The sequence below is a fragment of the Carassius auratus genome, chromosome 9, assembly GCF_003368295.1.
Source record: "Carassius auratus strain Wakin chromosome 9, ASM336829v1, whole genome shotgun sequence".
In the NCBI taxonomy this organism is placed as follows: Eukaryota; Metazoa; Chordata; class Actinopteri; order Cypriniformes; family Cyprinidae; genus Carassius; species Carassius auratus.
Window position 1 is genome coordinate 7,670,729 of NC_039251.1, and position 22,998 is coordinate 7,693,726.

General features: G+C 35.6%; 1 protein-coding gene across 3 annotated transcripts in view; it reads left to right on the forward strand.

Moving 5' to 3' along the window:
* Positions 1–1,728: 1,728 nt before the first annotated feature.
* Positions 1,729–22,998, forward strand: part of LOC113108264 (beta-1,3-galactosyltransferase 1-like) — a 144,410-nt gene continuing 123,140 nt past the window's right edge. For all 3 annotated transcript variants that reach the window (XM_026271193.1, XM_026271190.1, XM_026271191.1), the window contains exon 1: positions 1,729–1,778. The gene's annotated coding sequence lies outside the window, so the exon portion shown is untranslated. The remainder of the gene's footprint in view (positions 1,779–22,998) is intronic.

Sequence of the window (22,998 nt, forward strand, 5' to 3'; positions counted from 1 at the left end):
TTTTATCAGCTGTTTGGGCTTTCATTCTGACGGCACCCATTCACTGCAGAGCATCCATTGGTGGGCAAGATCTAATGCCAAATCTTGATGAATATACAAACTCATCTACATCTCGGATAACCTGAGGGTGCATTACATTTCAGCAGATGTTCATGTTTGGGTGAACTATTACTTAAAAAAAAAAAAAAAATGTTTAAACTTTAAATACTGCAAATGACTCCCTCCAAGATAGGCTTTGTGCATTAGCGTCATCTAAAAACTTTTCTCAAGCATTAAACAGAAAATTAGAATAATACTCTTGCAATAATGACATCCTCAGAGGCAATAAACTCAGGAGAAGGCCTAATCCACTTGTCCTTCCTACCCCAGATGAATAAAGCGCTGACTAATACCGCTCTTAGATGGATGAGCTGGAAATGCTAAGCATTATCATGAGGATGGATAATACCCACACATGTACAACCTTTTTCTTATGTCTTAATGTATTGTGTAGTGTAGCTTATATATTCAAAAGTAGGCCTATTGTTTCTGGAGCTATAGATGCAGTGTTGTTGGGTCTGAGCGTGTGCAGCAGATAGTCAGTGTCTCTCAGGCGTTAACTCTATTAGATTAGTGGTGTTAAAGCAGCTACACCTGACAGACCTCTGCTGCACCTGACTGGACATCCATCTGCTCAGAGATGGGGAAATTAAGTTGAATAAATGCATATGATAAGGGCCAGAACGGCTCAAAATAACTCCATAGAGTAATTCAAGTCAATTTATTTTGTATAATACTTACGTAGACATATTGTTTCAAAGCAGATTTACAGAAATCACCCATTCAGTGTCTCTAGAGAACATGCCTTCCAAGAAGAAATCTCCAGCAGATGTTTAGGATGGGAAGGTGACAACTGCATATTTTTTATGGAAGTCACAGGTTGGTAAAATAATCTGTTCCATTAAATAATTAAGAGAATTAAATAATTAAAATAATGAAGGCTGGCTTTGATTTAACATGTTTCTATGAAGGATTAAAAAAATATAGAATTTGTTGTCAAAAAGCACAAACAGAGATTTTATATTATATATATATATATATATATATATATATATATATATATATATATTATATATATATATATATATATATATATATATATATATATATATATATATATATATATATATATATATATATATATATATATAAAAAAATTTTGGCACCCTCAGATTCCAGATTTTCAAATAGATGCATCTCGGCCAAATACATACATCAATGAAAAGCCTATTTATTCAGCTTTCAGATGATTTATAAAACTCAATTTCTTTCAAAATGGTGAGTGATAATATGGTTTTAAAAAAAATGAAATCATATGTAATATTAGCATTCATGAACGGTCCAGGGAATGTGTTGTAATACAAACGTACGTTGTGTTGTGTTAACTAATGTTATGCCTTATATCTCAAGAATCAGTGAGATATATTTTCACATTCTAATTTTTATTTATTTTGCCCAATGCAGTATGTTGTGTACTGCTTTTAATTCACTAAAGTTGTATGACAGCGAGTTCCCGCCTTCGAATTTTTTCACAACGTCAATCAACCTTGCTATGCAAAACAGAGCAACATGTCTTACTGCTGATTGGCTGTGAGTCCACCAGAGCGCGACGTGATTGGAGGGAGCGCCTGTCGCGTGACGGCTCCTACCATCAGGTTTCGTGGCGCAGAGGATTGAGGCTCATTCTCTCACACTCACTCACAGCAGCGAGAGCTCGGAGGATGGAGGCGGCTGAAGCGGTAAGTCAATCGCGTCTCTCTTACTTCAATCTGAAGAGCGGTTATCTGCTCAGTCCTGTCTGCTGGAGGAACAGTGAGCTGTGACGGGTTCTGTGGTTTTGTCGTGAGTCTTGGAGTTTGTACAGAGCGGTTTAGTGCGCTGAAGTGTTTGCCGGGTCAAAAGCTCGAGTATTATTGATGGAGGGACAGACGCTGTCCGAGGTGCTTAAAGTGAGTAGAGCTTCCACTGTAAAACATAGCACTTTTGAGAACAGTGTTTTCCATCTCTATTTTAAATTAGTATGTAGATGGGCTATTTTCATTTTAAAAATCGCATTATATAGATTTTTTTAAAATTTCCTTACAATTTGACGATGCGATTTATATTATATTTAATAATGCATTGAGTATAATTTTGTTGTAAAATAATCTTTTGTGGTGTTTTAATGAACAAAAATGTTAATTATCCTTATACTTTGGGGGATTTTTTTTTTTTTTTACTCGTCTAGACTCCAGCTCTGTCTATGCAAACTAGCACGTTTGTTTAGATTTAATTATTGTGTATGATTATTGGCATGCATGTTGGGTTGTTTATTTGCTGTTTGTAGCTTTATTATAGTATGGTGTGTTACCCTGGTTGTGTTTGGTTGGTTGAACTTTAAGTAATTAATGTGGCCTTTTATTATGTAACTTGTATCGATGGCAGTAGATTTGACAGTAACAACTAGGTTGGTATATAAGCATTTTTATGGATAGGATCAAGTACAAACAAATCATTATGATAAAAATTGCATTTTTGAAAATACTTTTTTCCTGATAATTGCATCTAATTGCTCTTGTAATTACTCATAAGTATTTTGCATTGTATTTTCACACTGGCTGGAAATAAATAATCATTAGCTTGTGAAATCTTAGCTTGATTGCTATGTTAACTTTGAAATATAAATATGGAGTTTCTGAAAGAAATCTGACTTTTGAGATAAAGTTTTAGTCCCCAAGATGATGTTTTCTTTCTCAATTACTTCCCTTGTTCTCAAAGTTAATTGATATTCCGAATCGTCTGGCTGTGTTTTGTTTGCTGTTGAAGACATAAAAAGACCATTTTCTTTGTGCATGTATATTTTTTTTTACGTGTCTTTTAAACACTATGTTGCATCTTTGCATGCAGAATTGACCAGATCTTTCTTTTTCAACACTTTTAACTGATACAAGTCATTTCTCAACCTGAACTTAGAAAACTTTCTTTAAGGGAAATACTCCTTGATAGTGAAATTTTTATATAAATAAGCAGTTTAAGGTGAAATAAGCTCTCTGTGCCTAAACATCTGGCAGAACATAAAATGGGTCATTAGTACGAAATGGGTGCCTTTCCAACTAGATTAGAAGTCAGCATGAAATGGAAATTGCAGTCGCTTTTTCTTCTCTATTGTGATATATGTGAGTGAAATGGCTTCTTGAACAAGAGGAAATGTAGGGATTTGGGATTTGGTTGGATTGATGTTGTTTTTAATTGCTGTGATCTCATGTGAGTGACAGGTTGCTGGAGGGAAGTGATTTTTGCCCAGCACTTCATTGCACACGTCATCAGAGAAGAGATGTTGTTGTGGAGGAGAGAGAAAGTTAATGTTTTTGATTTAAGCTTAAGAGTTAATAATTATGTGCACATAAAAAATATTTATAATTAACACCGCAATATTCAACTGAAAAGAATATAAGAGTATAATCTGAAAGATAATAAGAATTTAAACATTTTATCAGGCAGCCTACAGTATATAATGTGTTAATATGGCATTGTGCCATCTCTAGCTAAATATATTTGTAATATCTGCTGGGATATAATTTTGCCTTTTAAATAGTTAAATAATCTGTTACATTACAGTTCAGTAGTTCATTTATTTATTACATTACTTTAAAGTTTATTTCAACTTAAAAATCATTTTGTTCAATGTCATGAAATCGATGCTTCTTAAGAAGAGAATTTAATGCTGACATTTTTATCATTATTTTTTATAAATATCAGTTGTTTTCAATAAATAACCATAGTAACAGGGTTCGAGGATGTAAAACAGATTGGTCTGTACTGACAAAATTGAAGCATAAAATAACATAAAAGACTTGTCCTTGAAGAGTCCATTTATTGAAAGGATGATAATGTCATTATGGGAAAGTTTTTAGGATCAATGGAAAAGGTCATTGGTCTACAAATGGAAGAATATAATAATAACATGTCTGATGCATAACCTGTGGAAACAAACTGAATAAAATAAGAGCACATAATAAAAAAAATATAATGATGTCAGCAGAAAAGAAACAAATCGCTTATAATAAACACTGTAATATTCAGTAAAGAAATAAAAATTGTCATTTTTGATTTCATTGTGGCTTAAAAAAAATATACAAATTTTAGCAGTTATATAATGTGTTATAGAAATGCACTTCACCATCTTCAGCTAATTTAATGCATTTTAATATATATTGGGACATAATTTTGCCTTCAGAATAGTTAGTTGATAAAATTTTACTGTTTAGTTTGTCATTGCAAACCTCAAAGTTATAAAACTGGTGCTTCTTCAGAAGAGAATTTATCCTGCTAACACTTTACAATAAGGTCTCATTTGGTAGCATTAGTTAATAACATTAGTTGACATGAACAATGAAAAATACTTCTACAGCATTTAGTAAACGATGTTAAATTCTATGTTTGATCATACATTTTTTAAGTCTAAAATCAGTACTATGGAACAAAAAAATTATAATTTACAAAATGTTTTTATTAGTTAACTAATAATTAATTAATACTATAAAACCAATAATCTTTTCAAACATCAGTGGTTTAGAAATAACCCTTTCAACAGGCACCAGACCAACCATTTCAATTAAGAGACTTTACCTTGTCCTTAAAGAGGGTGATAATGTCATGGCATTTATGGAAAAGTCTACAAATGGAATGTAACACAAACACATATGATGCATTGGGAAATAAATGGAAGAAAAACAATTATGTTGACTAAAATGAAAAGATATATAAAGAGGCAAAATGTCAACTTTAATGTAAATATTTGCTGCAAGGACTGTGAAGATGGCAGGATGCAAAAAATCCAAGGTCAAGATGAAAGAATATAAAATGTCTGTATTAGCACATTGTTCATGCTTCAGTATTTTTGTATGCACTTGTGTGCGATGGGCTTATGGCACCAGTTTTGAAGAATGGCCCATATGCCATGGTGCATTATGCAGCCACATGTTAGTTTCAGTAGCATCACCTGTTTCGGTGGGCGTTTGGCATGCATACAGTCTGACAGTAATGGCTCAAACATCTCCTTCATTTTGCTTTTGTTCTCTTTACTGTGGTTCTCAAGTCACAGTTGGGAAAGCAAAATAGGTGTTTGATGAGGATCGTTCCTCCTCTGCGTTTTTCTTCCGGGCAAATCAAAGGCAGTAAGTCACTTGTCTTGTTGTGAGGAATGGGTGCTAGCTCACGCTTTCTCTCGGGTTTATTTGAAATCCAATATGACTTGTGCTGACGCTTTGACTTTGCTTTTGTGACCTTGGCAGCATTTTCTCGGCCAAGACAGTGTCGTATTGTTTAAAACGTGTTCTGTAAGTCGACTCCCGGAGGGGAAGTCTGCATATCAGAGGTTTGTCTTTATGTCCCAGGTGTCTTTTAGCACTTTATGCTTCTGCCACGGATGTTGAAATAGTCTCTGTGGTCTCCTGTATTCCCTACAGGGCTGATTTTTCTTTGAAGCAAATAAATGCAGTTTTATGCTTGACTTGTAGCCTCGATGCACTCGTTTCTGTCATTGGAAAATGTAATCTCTTTATGATTAGACGAGCTCTGGTTCCCAAATGGAAGTCTGACACACACCTAAACGTGAGCGTACAGTCACCCGAAGCATATTTAGATGTGCTTTGCTCATGTTTTAATTGCTGTTTGGAGTCTGGTTGCTTGACATTGACGTATTGATCAGGTCTTAGAAAAGCCTCAATAACAGGCAGATCTAATTGATTACTCTTCATTGACATTCAGGGGCATTATGCCTCACCACGAGCGCAGACTGGGAATATTGATGTGTGAAATGAATTCCAAGCATGAGCGAGGAATGACTTTCACTTATTCGAGCTTGTTGTGTTACTGTTCTAATGAAATAGCTCGAGCAATTTTCCGTTGTTGTTTTTTGTTTTGTTTGGGATATCGCGTTTGAGGAAATTAGACTCCCCAGCCAAAACCCATTGGCAGCTTTTGCACTTGTTATCGGGCTTTTGGTTTTGAACCTTCTCCTGTGTGTTAAATCAGCTCATTATGCTGCTGTATTTCCAGTCTTCTTTAATTTGTTCTGTTAGACAGGCCATCTCCTTTTAAAGGTGTTCTCCGGGGAAAACTTCAGCAGCAGACAGAGAGGATGTTAAGCGGAGGGCAGCCGATAATGATCATCTCTCTGACTACTGAAAGTTGCTTCTAATGATCTGCAAATAAAACACAGGTCGCCGTTATTATATTTGCTCATCTGAGGGATTCTCCTGACAGCATTTTTGGGATAGGAAACATGTAGCACTAATAATCTCTTAATTATCAATTACAAATCTCATAATAGTCTTACCGGTGTCATATGTTTACAACCAAGATCATATAGTTGGTATGGCTTATTTCAAGCTTTGCTCTAGTCAAGAGAGTGGATATAAAAAATCTGCACCACTTGTGAAATTTCAGACCGTGTCATGTGACTAATCACTCCAGAAACATGAGAAATGACATCATGACTTGCTGATGCACACTGTTATGCAGTAGTCAGGAAAATATCATGAGATTCTGCTAAAAACAGGCTCTGGTGAAACATTTATTAATTGCAATTTTTGAATATATTGTCAATTGTGATTTATTTCTGTGATGAAAAGCAGATATTACTCCGGTCTTCAGTGTCACATGATCCTTCAGAAATCATTCTGATATACTGATTTCCTGCTCAAGAAATGTTATTATTATTATCAATGTCAGTTGTGCTGTTTAATGTTTTTGTGGAAACATTGTGTGTTACATTTTTTTATTCAGGATTGATCAGTAGAAAGTTCAAAAGAACAGCATTTATTTGAAATCTTTTAGAACATTTTAAATGTTTTAATGTCACTTTTGATCAGTTTCATGCATCTTTGCTGAATAAAAGTATAAATTTATTAAAAAATCTTACAGGCCACAAACATTTGAACAGTATATCACTTACAAATGTTGCCAATGTTATGACATTGCCACTCCAAAAAACAGATTGTAATACCATTTTGTGCCAACAGTTGCATAGAAATGATTGCATAAAAAGTCTTCTCTGAGCCAAATGAGATTCATCTATTCAGATGTGTCTGCTGTAAATGCATCCAAGCGATGTGACCCATCCGAACTAAGTCACACCAGCCTCCGTCAGCAAGCAAAACTATACCTGAATGCATGAGAGGCTTTTTACAATGTCAGGACCACACACTCAGAGCATAATGCAGTTTTTACTTTCACGTCAACCCCCCCAAGTCAGTGAAGCTCTTATCCAAGGCAAAGGATTACATTTTTGCCCATTTATGTAAATGGATATCTACTGAAGCAGTTCAGATTAAACGCCTTGTTTGCTACAGGCTACGTCAATAATATTTCACAGCCAGGATTTGAACCACTAACCCCTCTATGCTCTTTTTTCTGCAGAGCGTCACCTAACAAAAATATCGGATAGGCCTGTATCAAGCACTGTGGTCTAAATCAATTCACAGCCGCTCTGGGAAAATGTTCTGGCGATTTGAAAAGACTTTGATGCTTTTAATGCCACCTGAACGAGAAACAGTTCTGTTTTACTACATTTAGCTAAAGCTGGAGTGTGTCATTTTTTCACTAAATTGTAACAGTAATGACTGTTTTCGAACAGGTTTCATGGACCCTCAGTTTATCTGCTATTAGGTGGGTGCACAGATAGTCCCACCCCCAGCAAACACAATTCATTGAGTGATTGGTTGTTCCAGGTTAGGATGCTCAAACAAACAGTAATTTTAGACAAACTGAATTTCTAGGAAATTAACACACTATTTGCTTATTTGTAGTTGCAAAATACATTGTCATATGAGAAAGTATTATAATGTTGAAAATAATGACTTCAGCTCTACATGTGAACTCATCTTGAGCATATCCAGATTTCTTTCTTTAGATTTACAAGATGTTAAGAAAAACAATTGCCAGAATGATTTACTTAGAAATGTATTTATTTATTATAAAATGTTATTTATTTATTTAGATTAACATGATGCAAGATAAAAATTGTTTTTTTTTAGAAAACAAAAAATTTAAAATATATATTTATTTATTTGTTATTAATTTACATTGAGAAGGGAAAAAAAACTAACCAATGTAAAATTGGGTAATATTATGACCTAAGATATCTATATTGCATACAATAAAGCCTATTTTTAGCTATATGTGGATATCTTATTGCATTGTGACATTATTTTCTGAACAGTTTAGCATGTTTTTCTCAAATTGCTCTGATTTTGGTTAAAAACCATTGTGTAACAGTAGTTTTACTGTTACAGTAATTGTAAAAAATAAAATAAAAATGTAAATGTACAAAATACAGGACTGAATATAGGATGCAGAGCTAAAAGACAAACTTATCGCACCATATTTTGCCTGAATTACTGAATACCTTTCAGTAATGAAGGAAATGCACTTATTTTTCATGTAAATAATGCCACAAAACCAGCAAATAAAATATTCATGGTCATGAAAACATTTTTCTTTATTTTCCAATTTTTCTGCATGCACAATATCATTTCTTCTTCCTTTTTCTTGATTTTGAGATATAATCCAGACATGTTCCTGACAGGTTTTTGTGTGATTCACCTTGAAAGAAGGTGATTCACCGTCTGTGACAGATACAGCGTATCATGGAAGAAGAAACAACATCCTCTCACGGTTAAGTTATCTGACACATAGCAACATCTCAAAACGTCCCGCAAACGATGCAAGACAAGAAGGTTTTATCCCACGACTGGGAAAGATTTTCTTTTACCTTTCAGCTTCACGACAGCTCAAATCTGAGCACATTTCAGGAGAAAAAAAAAATCAGTTTTGTTGCCATCTGTCTGAGTATTCCCTGACTAATGTAGCTTACAGTCCCTCAGAGATTTTGCTTAAATTCTGTACAGATTTGTTCCATTAGATTGCCTCCATCTAGTTGTTTTTCCTCCTGCTGCTAACAGTTCAGTCTGAGTGCGGTCGCTATCCGCCGCTTTATTTCCTGCTGCTACAGGAACTGACAGCATCTGGCCACATCAGTCAGAAGAAACATCCCACGTGGAGAATACCGCCGTTTTCTTCTCTGCAGAGCAAATCCCCAGAACGCCGACCTTCTAAACAGAGGCTCTTTGAGGGCTCGTTGATGTGGGTGTGCTGTTAAATGTGCGGAGTGTGCACCGGAGGAGAGGAGGCAGATTATTTATCCAGAGAGCCGGAGCACGAAGCAGGTCACCGAGCCGCTATCGCGTTACGAGATGGTGCAAAGGTAGGAGAGCAATTCTGCCTCTGATCAAACACATGTTCTGCCTGGATGATCTTGCAGGTGGGTGCTGCAGAAAGCTTTCTGCTTCCGTCCCGGATTCCTGATGGAGGAATGGTGTCACTTTGTTTCCCTCTAACGGATGTGAGCGATGACAGTTGTGTCAGCATGCTGCCTTTGAAACATAACCGCTAAAAATACATGAAATAAAATAATGACGAGGCAGGCGGAGATGAGAGATAAAGGACAAAGAGACACGGCTGTCCTAATCCAGTTAGGGTTTGTATAACGGAAAAATAAAAACCAACTTGTCACACCATATTTTGCCTGCTGGTGTAGCGGTGATAATCTCCAGGTTGCAATTCTGATTTGATGTTATCGGATAAAAGCGGCTGTGATATCTCTAATCTCATGTTCCCCCGGTGGGGCGGTTTTCTAAGTCTGAGCAACGAAGATGGGATTTTCGAAGTATGAAGGAGGCCAAAAGTCTGAGACCACTGGTAAAAAGTGTGAGTGAAGTTTAATAGAAACTGACTCTTAGTCTCTCTTTTGCTGTACACTTAAAAATGAAGGTTCTTTTCTGGCGTCTGTGGGTCCATGAAGAAGCCTTAAACAAATAGTATACCCAAAAACGTAATTTTGCTGAAAATTTACCATTTAAGATGTAGATGAGTTTGGTTCTTCATGGGAACCAATTTGGAGAAATTTGGCATTGCATCATTTTCTCACCAATGGATGCTCTGCAGTGAATGGGTGCCGTCAGAATGAGAGTCCAAACAGCTGATAAAAACATCACAATAATCCTCCAGTCGATCAGTTTATTAAAAAAATGGTGAAAAACTGTTCAGAAACAAATTCATCAAGTCTTTTTTATTTTTAAACCATCACTTCTGGACAAAATATGAGTCCATAATTCATAACGCGTCCTCCAGTGAAAAAATCCATGCCCCTTTGTCAACTCACATTGAAATCCACCAACATACAGTTTTAACTGTTTGGGCCTGTTTTCACTTGTAAACGGTGCTTGATCTGTGCAAATTTCTCTCCTCTAAAATGCCTTTTTTATTACTGGAGAAAGCAATATTATGCATAGAGGACTTCATTTTTTATTTAATAGTAATCATTTCTGGAAGGATTTTTTTTCTTAAAAACACTCAGCTTTTCTCTTCACAAGATGTTAACTGATGCACTGGAGTTAGGATTACTTGTGGATTATTGTGATGTTTTTATCAGCTGTTTGTACTGTCATTCTGATGGCACTCATTCACTGCAGAGCATCCATTGGTGAGAAAATGATGCAATTATTTTTTTGGGTGACATCACTGAGAAAACTGTCTTTTTCAGCCTTTATTTTGCGCACAAGCTTGCATAAGTGCTAAATGAGCAGCTTTAGCTATGAAGTTTTTCAGGAGTCATTACTAGTGGCAATTTCATGGCTCTGTAACTGAATACTAATGCTGGTTAACATTTGGATTATTGGTGCAGCTTAGTGGCATTTCCAGAAGTGCAAAAACAATGTTTTGATTTAATTCATACAAACCAACAGCCCAAATAATTGATTACCCACATTAACAAAAGCGGCTGACTGGAGTTTGTTACAAGATATTAAATTAAGACTTGTCTTCTTTTCAGATGTTTCTCTAAAGAAAAAGACACAAGTCTCCTCTGGAGTTTCACATGATTTTCCAAGTCAAACATTGTCCTGCAGATTCTCCTTAAACCAAAGAAGATCTGCTATGCACATTGTGTTTTTAGCTCTATACTCTTATTTCATTACAGATGTTGACTTAGTTGTGTCTATTTTGTATTTTTCCCAAGGAATTTTAGGAGAAACGTCTGAAACAAAGGAGGAAAAGTCCAAATGGTTGTCATTCTGCATTATAAATGCACAGGGAAATAGAAAATAGTCCTGAATAGAGCAGCTTACGGGCTCTGGTCTCTTTGTGAAGTGTGTGGCTTCTGGTGCGTTTAACACGTCTGTAATGCAGTGTAGATTGAACTGAGATATTAGAAATAGAGTCTGACATTCGGTCAGCATGAGTGCAGTGGGGAATGGGTTTCTGTAGAGCATTATGGGAAGGCTGTCAGATGAGATTGCTGGGCGGTATCCGGGTAAAAATGCTTCCAGTTACAACAAACCCTATATGTAAAGAAAACCCTTAGAAATACTGCATTTACAATGATCACTAAAGACATCCTCATGGCTGTAATTAAAATTCTGTCACCATTTACTGTCCTCCATGTTGTTACAAACCTGTATGACTTCCTTTGTTCTGTGGAACACAAAAGATGTTGCTAAATAGCAGAAAATCTCAGCTGCTTCTTTCCATACAATGAAAGTCATGCTGGTATATAATGACAGTTTTCATTTTTTGAGGGAACTATCTGTGATTAAATGAGATGGCATGTGAATGACAGGCAGATCATTTCTGTTTAGTAACAACTAAAGAGCACGTTGTCCACAAATTCTAGCTCCATCAGTCACTGTTGTGGTACATCTTAACCTTTTAAAGCAACACTTTATTTGCCTTTACTTGATGAGCTCATAGTCTAGTTTTAAAATCAGCCAGAGGATCAATGAGAGCCGCTCAATTTTACTGTCCCTCCTCTTCAGTCACTTTTAATAAACAGATGATATAGCTCTACAATCAAATTCTGCCATTACATTATCATTGACTAATGGCTATGACAAGCACAGGGTCGTTTAAGCCTCGAGACGGTCGTGAACAGACGGTGGGCGGTTCGTGGACGTGCCGTCTAACTTAGATGTGTTGCTGACACATTATAAAGCTTATCACAGCAGTTCAGAACTGTGTTGTTTTAGTATTAATACTAAATGCTAGTATAGTATTATTCATGTTTTGAATTGGCTTTTATGTTCTCAGTTTTCATTTATTTCAGTTATTTATTTTAGTTATTTTTGTAATCATTTTATTATGTGCTTTTGTCATTTTTATTTCTATTTTATTTTATTTAGCTTCTATTTACTTCTATTTTAGTTTCTGCAAGTTTTTTTTAATCTAATATTTGTATTTCTTTCCTTTTTCCATTTAATGAAAATGCTTTTTAATAGTCTACACATCATTTACCAAAACATCTGTACAGTTTGAAATAGGAAAAACAATAAATATACTGTAATTCATAAAGACGTCAAAAAGTGGAACATGTTCATAGTTAATAGTTTTACTATTTACTCATTTTATTATGCGCTAGTGTAATTTCTTATTATTAAGCTTTTATTTTTGTTTTAGTTTAAGTTTTTTTTTTCATTTAATAATTACATTTTAGCTTTATTTCAATTAATGAAAAATGTATTTAATAGTCAGTAACAATGATTAGCGGAAGCTACTTCACCTAATCAATATTAATGAAACATGAATATTAATTAAGTGAAGTAGCTCATTTATATTTTATGAGCCAAATGTGGTAATTTTTATTTTATTTTTATTTTTTTTTGTGAAAACTTGCATGTGTAGTTTGCGCTACACATCTTTTTCTGTCCAAACGGGAGTTGTTAGTCAGAATGAGCTTTATGCTGATAGTGTGAGTCTGACTCTGCAAGGCTAGGTTCACAGATTCATCCTTGTACACTGCTCCACACTCCGGCAGGTTTCAGACGGACTGACCTCAAAGTTATTAACAGACATTTTCAAGGCTAAAGTGCCCTGTTTTTTTTCTTTTATTACCAGTAACATCCACACTACTGTATCTGCTAGGTATGAGGGGAAGGAAAAGGGCTATCAGCGTTCATGGAGAGGCTGCAGCCTGGCCGCTTAAGCGATGGAAAACAAATTCTGTGCCAAGTTCAGTCCTCATAACTGACACCTCACGCATCGGGTATTGAGCACCACGATTTATTACAATGAGAGCCTGACTGCTCCTAGAATAAAAGCAATAACTCACTGAGTTCCAGAATCAGCCACGAGATCTTTCACAGCTCTTGAGATTTACCTCAACCCTTTAGCATCCGACTCAAATGCTGCAGAACACCTACCTGAGTGCTTAACCGAATGAAGATCTGCTGCTGACAGCTGTGTTTCCTTCATGTAGAAGAGTTTAGATGTGACTGTTCATGTTTGTCGTATGTAATTCGATTTACGGTGAGCCGAAACAGTATTTGTATGCTTGATCCACACTAAAACATCTCTTGATGTCATTGCATTAGAGAAGAAAATAACAAACATTGAGTAAATATTAATCAAACTGAATTTACTGTAATTCTGAGAAAAGATTAGGCAGAATTTGACTGCAGTTTGTACTTGTGCTTAATGAAGTAGCTAACATTCATAAATTTAAAAGAAATAATGGATGTAGATGAGTTTGCTGTGTCATTGGAACAGATTTGGAGAAACTGCATTACAACAGCTGATAAAAACATTACAATCATCCACATGTATTCCTCCAGTCCTTCAGTTTACATCTCGTAAACCGAGTGTTTGTAAGAAACAAATCCATAAAGCCGTTTTTACTGCTTCTGGCCAAATTATGAGTCCATGATAACACTTCCTTGGGTGGGAACTGTTTATATCCCTAAATATTAATGTTGCTTACAAGGAGGAATTTGCAAAAAAGTTGAAAGTCATTTTCGAGGTAAAGTACACAGTTGTATATTAAGAAAAGATTACAAAGATTTTTTTGCACCAATGAATTAATGCACAATAAGAGTAGAAACATGTATTAACCCCTTCAGACCTGATTTTTCTCTTTCACTGAACAAATTTTTTTCATTTTTATTATTCACTTGATATTTGTAAAAATCAAGATTTGTGCCACCTCATTTTTTTATTAGATTTTTTTTTCATGTCCACTATAATGGACAGCAGGACTGAAATGATAAATCCCCATATTTTAACCATGCATAATAGTAACAGTTAATAAATAGCCAGTAAATAGAGTAGGGTTTGATGTCATCTAGACTTTAGGCTCAAATTACAGTGGTTTGAACTGTACTGCATCGTCTCCACACTAATCGTTAAATGCTAACTAGGTCTTTGATTAGCTTGTAATAGTACAGCAGTATTCAGATCACAAGCATGTCAAACAACACAACCCGTCTTATCAATTCACGCCTTCCCTTTTCATCTCTCCTCCCCTTCTTTACCAGTCCTTCTCTTCTTTGTTCTTTAACACGCCATCTGAAAAGACATTTGTAATCAAACGAACCTCTGGAGTGTAAACCTCAACAGCAGGTGGTCTGTCCTTGGCATACTAATGAGCAGGGAGTGACACATCAACACAGACCCAGACTTCATGAAATATGGTCTTTCTCAAGCTGCCTGCTAGTTGAAACTGCTCGTTTTGAGTCTGAGATGTCACATCTAAAGACAGTTTTCACGGAAATCACACCCTCTTGAGTTGCAAGCCTGACGATAAAAACAGATCGTGGTGACAGACTACACGACTGCCGCTGACCTTTCCTGTCAAGTACAGTATTGTAACACTGCAATCTGGAAGCAAATCAATGAGAAACCCTGGAAAATAAATGGACGTAAACAATGAACTCGAGTGACCCTGTCTCTGTGTGTGATGTATATTTACTGTGAACAGTTTGCATATTTACGTTTATTCATTTAGCAGACGCTTGTATGCAGAGTGACTGAGGAACAAACTATTTGTCACAGAACTGACAATTTTCATAGTATACAATGTCAGGTTTATTAAAAGATAGAATAGAAAGCGAGAGGTGAGTTTTTTTTTTAATGCATTGGATTAAGGTTGTGGAGTGGTTAAATGCTTGTATGTGTTTCAGTATGTTATTTTAGTATAATTTATTATTATAATTTTGAATTTGTTTTTCTTTTTAGATTTGTTTATATTTTATTTGTAGATTTTACATTTAATGTTATTTTATTTTGTTTTAAAAAAATTTAATGTTAAGTTTTTCATTTTTATATTTTGTTCTATTTCAGGTGAAAATTTTAAATCTGGAAAACTTGAATTACCAAAAAAGTAGTTTTGCACTGTTCAGAATTGAGTGGAAAATGTGTTCTGAATTCCTTCCATTTGAATTGCAGTAACAAACAGGATGCAAATGTAATTAAATTTATTTGCATACAACAAATGTTATTTTTTTTATATCAATAACTTATTTTTTCAAAATTGGTTTTAATTGATATATTCCATCTTAATTAATACATAATTTTTTGCTGTGTTGAATTTCTTGTAAATTTCTCTTCTCTTTCTTTCCAATTCAAACCACAAGTCATTAAAGGGATAGTTCACCCAAAAATCATAATTATGTCATTAGTAACTCTCCCTCATGTCGTTCCAAACCCGTGAGACCTCCGTTCATCTTTGGAACACAGTTTAAGATATTTTAGATTTAGTCCGAGAGCTCTCAGTCCCTCCATTGAAGCTGTGTGTACGGTATACTGTCCATGTCCAGAAAGGTAAGAAAAACATCATCAAAGTAGTCCATGTGACATCCGAGGGTCGGTTAGAATTTGTTGAGCATCGAAAATACATTTTGGTCCAAAAATAGCAAAAACTATGACTTTATTCAGCATTGTCTTCTCTTCTGTGTCTGTGTGAGAGAGAGTTCAAAACAAAGCAGTTTGTGATATACAGTTCGCGAACGAATCATTCGATGTAACCGGATCTTTTTGAACCAGTTCACCAAATCAAACTGAATAGTTTGAAACAGGTTCGCATTTCCAATATGCATTAATCCACAAATGACTTAAGCTGTTAACTGAAGATGACCACCGAGCCGAGCCAGATAACGAACAACAGACTGACTCGTTCATGAGTCATGAACCGTTTCTGTCAGACATTATCTGGCTCGGCTCAATGTTCATCTTCATCTCTCTCTTCACAACAGTTCATTCAGTGTACTGTTTGAGTAAATGAATTACTCCGGGATATTGGTTTGTTTGAACTCGGAGGGTCAGCCACATTAAAAAAGTTAACAGCTTAAGTCATTTGTGGATTAATGCATATTGGAAATGCGAACCTGTTTCAAACGATTCAGTTTAATCTGTTGAACTGGTTCAAGAAGATCCGGTTACATCGAATGATTCGTTCGCGAACCGGATATCACAAAACTGCCTTGTTTTGAACTCTCTCTCACAACAGACAGGGAAGAGAAGACAATGCTGAATCAAGTCGTAGTTTTTGCTATTTTTGGACCAAAATGTATTTTCAATGCTTCAAAATATTCTAATTGACCCTCTGATGTCACATGGACTACTTTGATGATGTTTTTCTTACTTTTCTTGACATGGACAGTAGACCGTACACACAGCTTCAATGGAGGGACTGAGAGCACTCGGACTAAATCTGAAATATCTTAAACTGTGTTCCCAAGATAAATGGAGGTCTTACTGGTTTGGAACGACATGAGGGTGAGTTATTAATGACATAATTATGATTTTTGGGTGAACTATCCCTTTAATGGTTGGTTCTTCAATTTTGCACAATCTTGGTTCATGCATAGCTTCAGTGAGATTTTTTCTTTTCTTTACAATTTTAGTTTATTTTTGCAAACCATTTTGTAGCTTTTCACAGTCAGATCATTTGCTGATGGATGAAGAAAACTTTCTGAAATTCATCTCATTACACAAGAAAAATACAGTTGCAAACACAATTTCACTTTGACTTCAAATATCTGAAATGACTTCTGTATTCTTTGCTAATGAAAGCTCATTGTCATCAGTCAGTGAGTGTTTGTGCTGAATCTGTTGTATAAGACTCATTAAGACTCTTTGCATTTTGTTTCAGTGGCATGGATCTGGCGTCAGGGTGATCGATGCATGGATACCTCAGATATATCACAAAGTCTGTGCGTAAATCCATTGCACTTGTCTCATTTAACAGTCTTGCAATTTGTGGCTGCGAGCAGTTAAACACCAGAGCCAGTTGGCTATCACTCCTCACATCAGGTGATCGCTCTCACAGACACCATTGCTCCTCTCTATTCAATAATACAGAAGCCATTTCAGCTAAGGCCCCAGAAATTCAGGTTGCCTATTTCCCAAGGCAGAGGCGATTATTAGCAGCTTGTCTGAGTTTTTTTTTTTTTTTTTTGCTCGTGTCCTTCTTAACTACATTATGTGCACAAGGTGCTTCTGCTCGTAAAACAGGCGATGAATATAAAAAAGGGTCAACTACTGGTTTCTGGATGTGAGGGTCCAGCTCTTCCTTTACTGTTCCCCAGTCCGCCATAACTGAGTTCAAAAACCATCCGCGGCATCAGCTGATTTCCTGTGGGAGAAACTAAAATGTTCTTAAATGAGACGATCCTTAGTTCCTGATTCGTACTGTGGCCCGACATGTACCTTCAGGGGGTCTTTCTTCCATAAGGAAGGGGTCTCAGAATGGCTCTGCTGTAGTTTGGGGCAAAAAATGATTTGGTCTGGCAAATTGAGCATAAAAAAAGATTAAAGTTACTGAAAAGGTTCAATTGTGAAGTAAAAGGGACTCTGTAGACAAGCTTTATCTTAAACCGTAACCCTCTAAAGCAAGCCTGGCATTTATTATTATTATTTTTTTTAAATGGAGCAGTTCATTGAAACTTTAGCCAAAATATATATATATATATATTTTTAAATATATTTATATGTGCTTTATGATGTATCGTATTTGATACATCAGGCTTTTATGGCTCATATAGTGTGAAATAGTGAGAATACAGTGCTCATACCTGTAGAGGAAAAAACAACTCCTTTAATTCCTAAACTGAACAAAAATATCCAATTTCTTTTTGCAGATGCTGATAGTTAAACGGCCGAAAAGTGAAACTAATTTTGGTGCTTGTAACGTAAATCAGTGAAATCTTTATAACAGACTAGAGTCACAGACTACTTACAATTATATAAATATCAGTTTTCACTCTATATCTCCCAATAATATGTCTTATAAGATGATCTTTAAATGCTTAGTTTTATGACCAAGACATATACAGTAATGCCATTCAGTACAATTATCATATTTGATAATTAAGTTTGAACATGCTTTTTCAAAAAAAAAGTATATACATAAAAATAATCAAGTAAATGTAAATATAAATGCTATGCGTATGTTTAAGACACATGAACCACAAGCTTAAGACCTTTGTACCACTGGGCCTATATTAAAAGGCCTTTTACTCACTTAAAACATATGAAGGCACTGAGTAGTTTGTGTGTAACAGGTGTTTCAGTAAACTATTATTCATGCACATTTAGAGGACTCAGAAAATTATGTATAAACTATGATTCATCAGGCTTTATATGGTTAATATTTCTTTATTTGTTCCTGTAGCTCAGTTCCAAGGTCCCGGGTTCAATTCAGGAAATGCATGAACTGATTATAAAAAGTATGCAAAGTAAGTCACTCTGGATAAAAGCATCTGCTAAATGCATAAATGTATATGATTTTCGATCCAATAGACATTTTGGTTGCCTTGGTTACCTTTTTATCAGTATATACATTGGGGAAAATATTTATTTGATCATCCCCTGCTGATTTTGTAAGTTTGCTCCCCTTTTGATCCACTCCTCGTTACATATCCTCTCTAAATACTTAAGGTTTCTTGGCTGTCATTTGTCAACTCAAAGTTGTAGATCCTTCCATAGATTTTCTAAAGGATTGAGGTCTAGACCAGTGGTTCCCAAAGTAGGGGTCGCGACCACACGGTGGGTCGCGGGACCCCGGCGCAGGGGTCGCGAGATGATTTCGATATAGGCTTTATATATTTTTGTTTCAATTAATTTAACTCTTTCGCATCGCACGTACGATCACACCGGTGTGATCAGTATAGGCTAGTCCCTGGAGTGTACGACCACACCGGTCAGTGCATGACGTGAAATTCAAATGTGCTCTCGCGAGTTGGCTGGCGCTGAGCCAGAGACAAGTGCGCTCAGAGCTGTCATCACAACTTTTCAGTGTTTTCAACCACATAATGTTTATTTTAGGTTTCAGACATATAAGTACTAGAAAAAACAATACATTTAGAGTTTGTAAAATACACACTGATGTCAAAGGAAGAGGCAATAATAATCTTTTTCATTATAATTAGACACATTTTATTCATATCAGATACACATTGTGTAAGTAACTTTAAAGTTTACTCCATTATTCTCCCAGTTCACCAGCCACTTACTTTTATGTATTTCGGGAGAAGTGGATGCATTCACGTGTTGTAAATCCAACAGATCTGATTCTCTGAACTGCGTCTGCGGCACAAACTAAGATGGCGGCGTCCATCGCGCATACAGCTCAACTAACGCGATCGTTATAAAGGTGTTTAAATGACAAAACACTTCTACTTGCATATATTTGACAATCGGAATATCAGCTATTTCATGCCATATCTAACAAATTTGTTAATATTTTGAATAAAAAAGGAAAAATGACAAAAGCAGATCATTCATTCAGCTCTGTTGTTGCTGCGGTATGTCACGTGACAAGCAATGACGCGTCACCATGGAAAGCATAAAGTGACACATCTAGCGGATTAGCATGAGTGTGTGTGTGTGTGTGTGTTTGTGTGTGCGTGTTTGTGTGTGCGTGTGCGCGTGCGTGCGTGCGTGCGTGTGTGCGCGCGCGCACGGGTGTGAGCACGCGTGTGAGCAGCTCAGACTTACTCGACTGGTTCCTGATGGCAGAATAATGAACGAGTTCAACCCAACATAGCTGCACAGTTACTTTCCGAGAGAGAACAGGTGGATATCGAGCAGCTCAGAATTGTAACACTGATTTTGCACGCAGAACAATAAAATATAACTTTGTGTGCTTTGAGACTGGGCATAAAATCGATTTGCTGTACATTTCACGCGACAAGAGGTGTTTTTTTTTTGGGGGGGGGGGGGGGGTCGCGGGGCAGCAGCGCATTTATCATGGGGTCGCGGGCTAAAAAGTTTGGGAACCCCTGGTCTAGACCCTCCATGACCTTAATGTGCTTCTTCTTGAGCCACTCCTTTGCTGCCTTGGTGATATGTTTTGGGTCATTATCATGCTGGATGACCCATTCATGACCCATCTTCAATTTTTTGGCTGTGGGAAGGAGGTTCTCGTCCAAGATTTTACAGAACATGGCCCCATACATTTTCCCCTCAATGCAGTAAAATCGTCCTGTAGTGTTTCCACCTCTGTGTTTGACTGTAGGGATGGTGTTCTTCGGGTCATAGTCAGGATTTCTCTCCCTCCAAACACAGTGAGTCGAGTACATGCCAAAAAGCTCAATTTTGGTCTCAGCTGACCATTGCACTTTCTCCCAATCAGAAGATGTTCTTTGGCAAACTTTAAACAGGCCTGTAATAGGGGCGGGGCAATATGAGCTAAAATCCATATCATGATATTTTACACTGTCCAGGCGATATCGATATTATATTGAGATATGAGAAAAAAAATTACAAGCAAAATATTTTAACCTATTTTTTTTTGTGTGCCATTATTTTTCTCAAAAGATTAAAACATGCAACACGAAGTAGGCCTTTATGAATGAAATGAAATGAAATATTGTGTGTTTGAGTAAGCCAGGAAAGTTGAAGTTGAAAACATTTGTGCTGTTTAATATTTTTTAGGAAACAATTTTTTTCATGATTTTCTTATGAATATTTGAAATGGTTCTTTGTGTTCATCAGAAATAGAACGGGGCATCTATCCCTTTAAGTATATCCATAATCTGCTTTACGTTTACCTAGTGCTTTCACAAACTTGTAACTTTCATGCTTCGAGCACAACCGTGCATCGTTCATTTATATTTTTATGCAATACAACTCTGATTCACCAGTCATGTTGTCTAGTGGTCTGTTAGTAATACAACCACAATTGCTACAACTGATAACAGAGTGCTCAAGCGGGTACTGCGAGACATGTTGAGGTAATAAAATATATCAAATTAATATTTTGCATTCAATTATTTACTTATCAGACAAGTGGTCACAAGATAAGTGGGGAAATTGTGCAGTGTAGTCTTTAACACCCTGCGGAGGTTTATTTTGCAAAATAAACTGCTGACTGTACACTATCCCTCTATGTGTTTGATTACGAATGCTTGAATTCATAAGCATATAACGGTATCCACAGTATAGCAAAATCCATATCATGGAACAACATAATACCAGTAATCGTGTTCAGGGGGACCAAGAGGGCACTCTTAAAAAATAATAATAATAAACAATAAACCCTTATAATCGGTAAAGCTGTCTATACATGGTTTAATGAATGGATCTACATCTGCACTTTGTTGTTAATGATGAGAGAATTTGCGTGAGAGCCGAATTCAGTCAGCGAATGTGTCTCTGATTGGCCATTGCATTCATAAACTCAAGAGATATTGCGCAACACTGTAAAAACCATAGACTATATGGTAAAAACACGTAAAAAGAATCATTGCGCAACATTTAGCAGATCTAAATTTAAAGCCATAATGGATTTTACATCAATGATAGGCGACAATGATTCAATCATTATTTAAAACTGGAATTACACATTTGGATTTACACATATTTTGTACTTCCAAACTATTGGGATAACGTAAGTACACAACTGCTTGAAATATGTCCACCATTTCTTTTCATAATTTGAATCACTAGTTCATTATAAATGCTCCTCTAGCATGAGAAATACATTTTTGAAAAGAACAAATATTCCATGTAGTCTTTTAATTAATTTGGTGATAAAGCTACAGTTAAAGCAGCAATTATCAAATAATTTTAAAGGAAATATAAAATGTCACACCACAGGACATGTCAACTGCTTATTTACATTGAGCCCCAATGAGAAAACGAAACTGTTTCAGTAGGTGTGTCTGTATAAATCTTTATTTTCAGACCTATTTGGCAACATTGCGGCTGAAATTACAGCTTGTGGTTTAAATTCTGCTCACATCGGATTTTTACACCAAGAGAATTACACCAGTCTCATCTTAATCAGTTATGTATGCATACCATTATGAATTCATCACAGATATGTCTTGATTATTTTAGTGTGTTTATTCAGGCACACTTTAAAAGCACATGATTTTTCATAAGGCCCATATCCAGACAACAGATTTTCCCCAGTGCATGACATGACAGACGTCCTGCTAATAAAAGTCATTCAGGAAATGAAAGCTGCACAAATGGTGTTTTTGTTGTTGTTAAATTCTGCTGAGTTTGCTGTGATGGCTTTCCCAGAATGCACTGGGGCATGGCTAATTATTGTGGATGTATTTGGATGGCTGTTTATTATTTTTATTTACTCTGTTTTTGCAAGGATTCTCAGATTTAATAGCTTGTTTTGTGATTCATTCATTAGAGTTAAGTGGAAATTATCAGTTTTGTTGATTGTCAGTATTGAAGTCTCTCACTTTCATAACTTAATTTGATTTATGAATAATGTTTTATATTTATTTGTATGTAATTTTTTTTTTTTTCTTTTTATATTTGTGTGTTAATGTCTTCATGCCTCATTTGTTGTTAGAGACAGGGCTAATTTTATTTATTTGTTTATATATATATATATATATATATATATATATATATATATATATATATATATATATATATATATATAGTATATATTATGTTATATTATTCAATATCGCTGACTTTTGTATTATTATCATTGTTATTTTTTATTTTTATATTTGAAAGTCAATTTATGTATAAACAAAAACATTTTCAATAGCTTAACTGTAACTGCCATTATTCACTGAAATGACTCACCCTGACCTGGTATTTATGAAAAGATAACACTGCAAACATTTCAGTGTTTTAGTCTTTTAGTTAAAATTACAAAATAAAATCTTATGT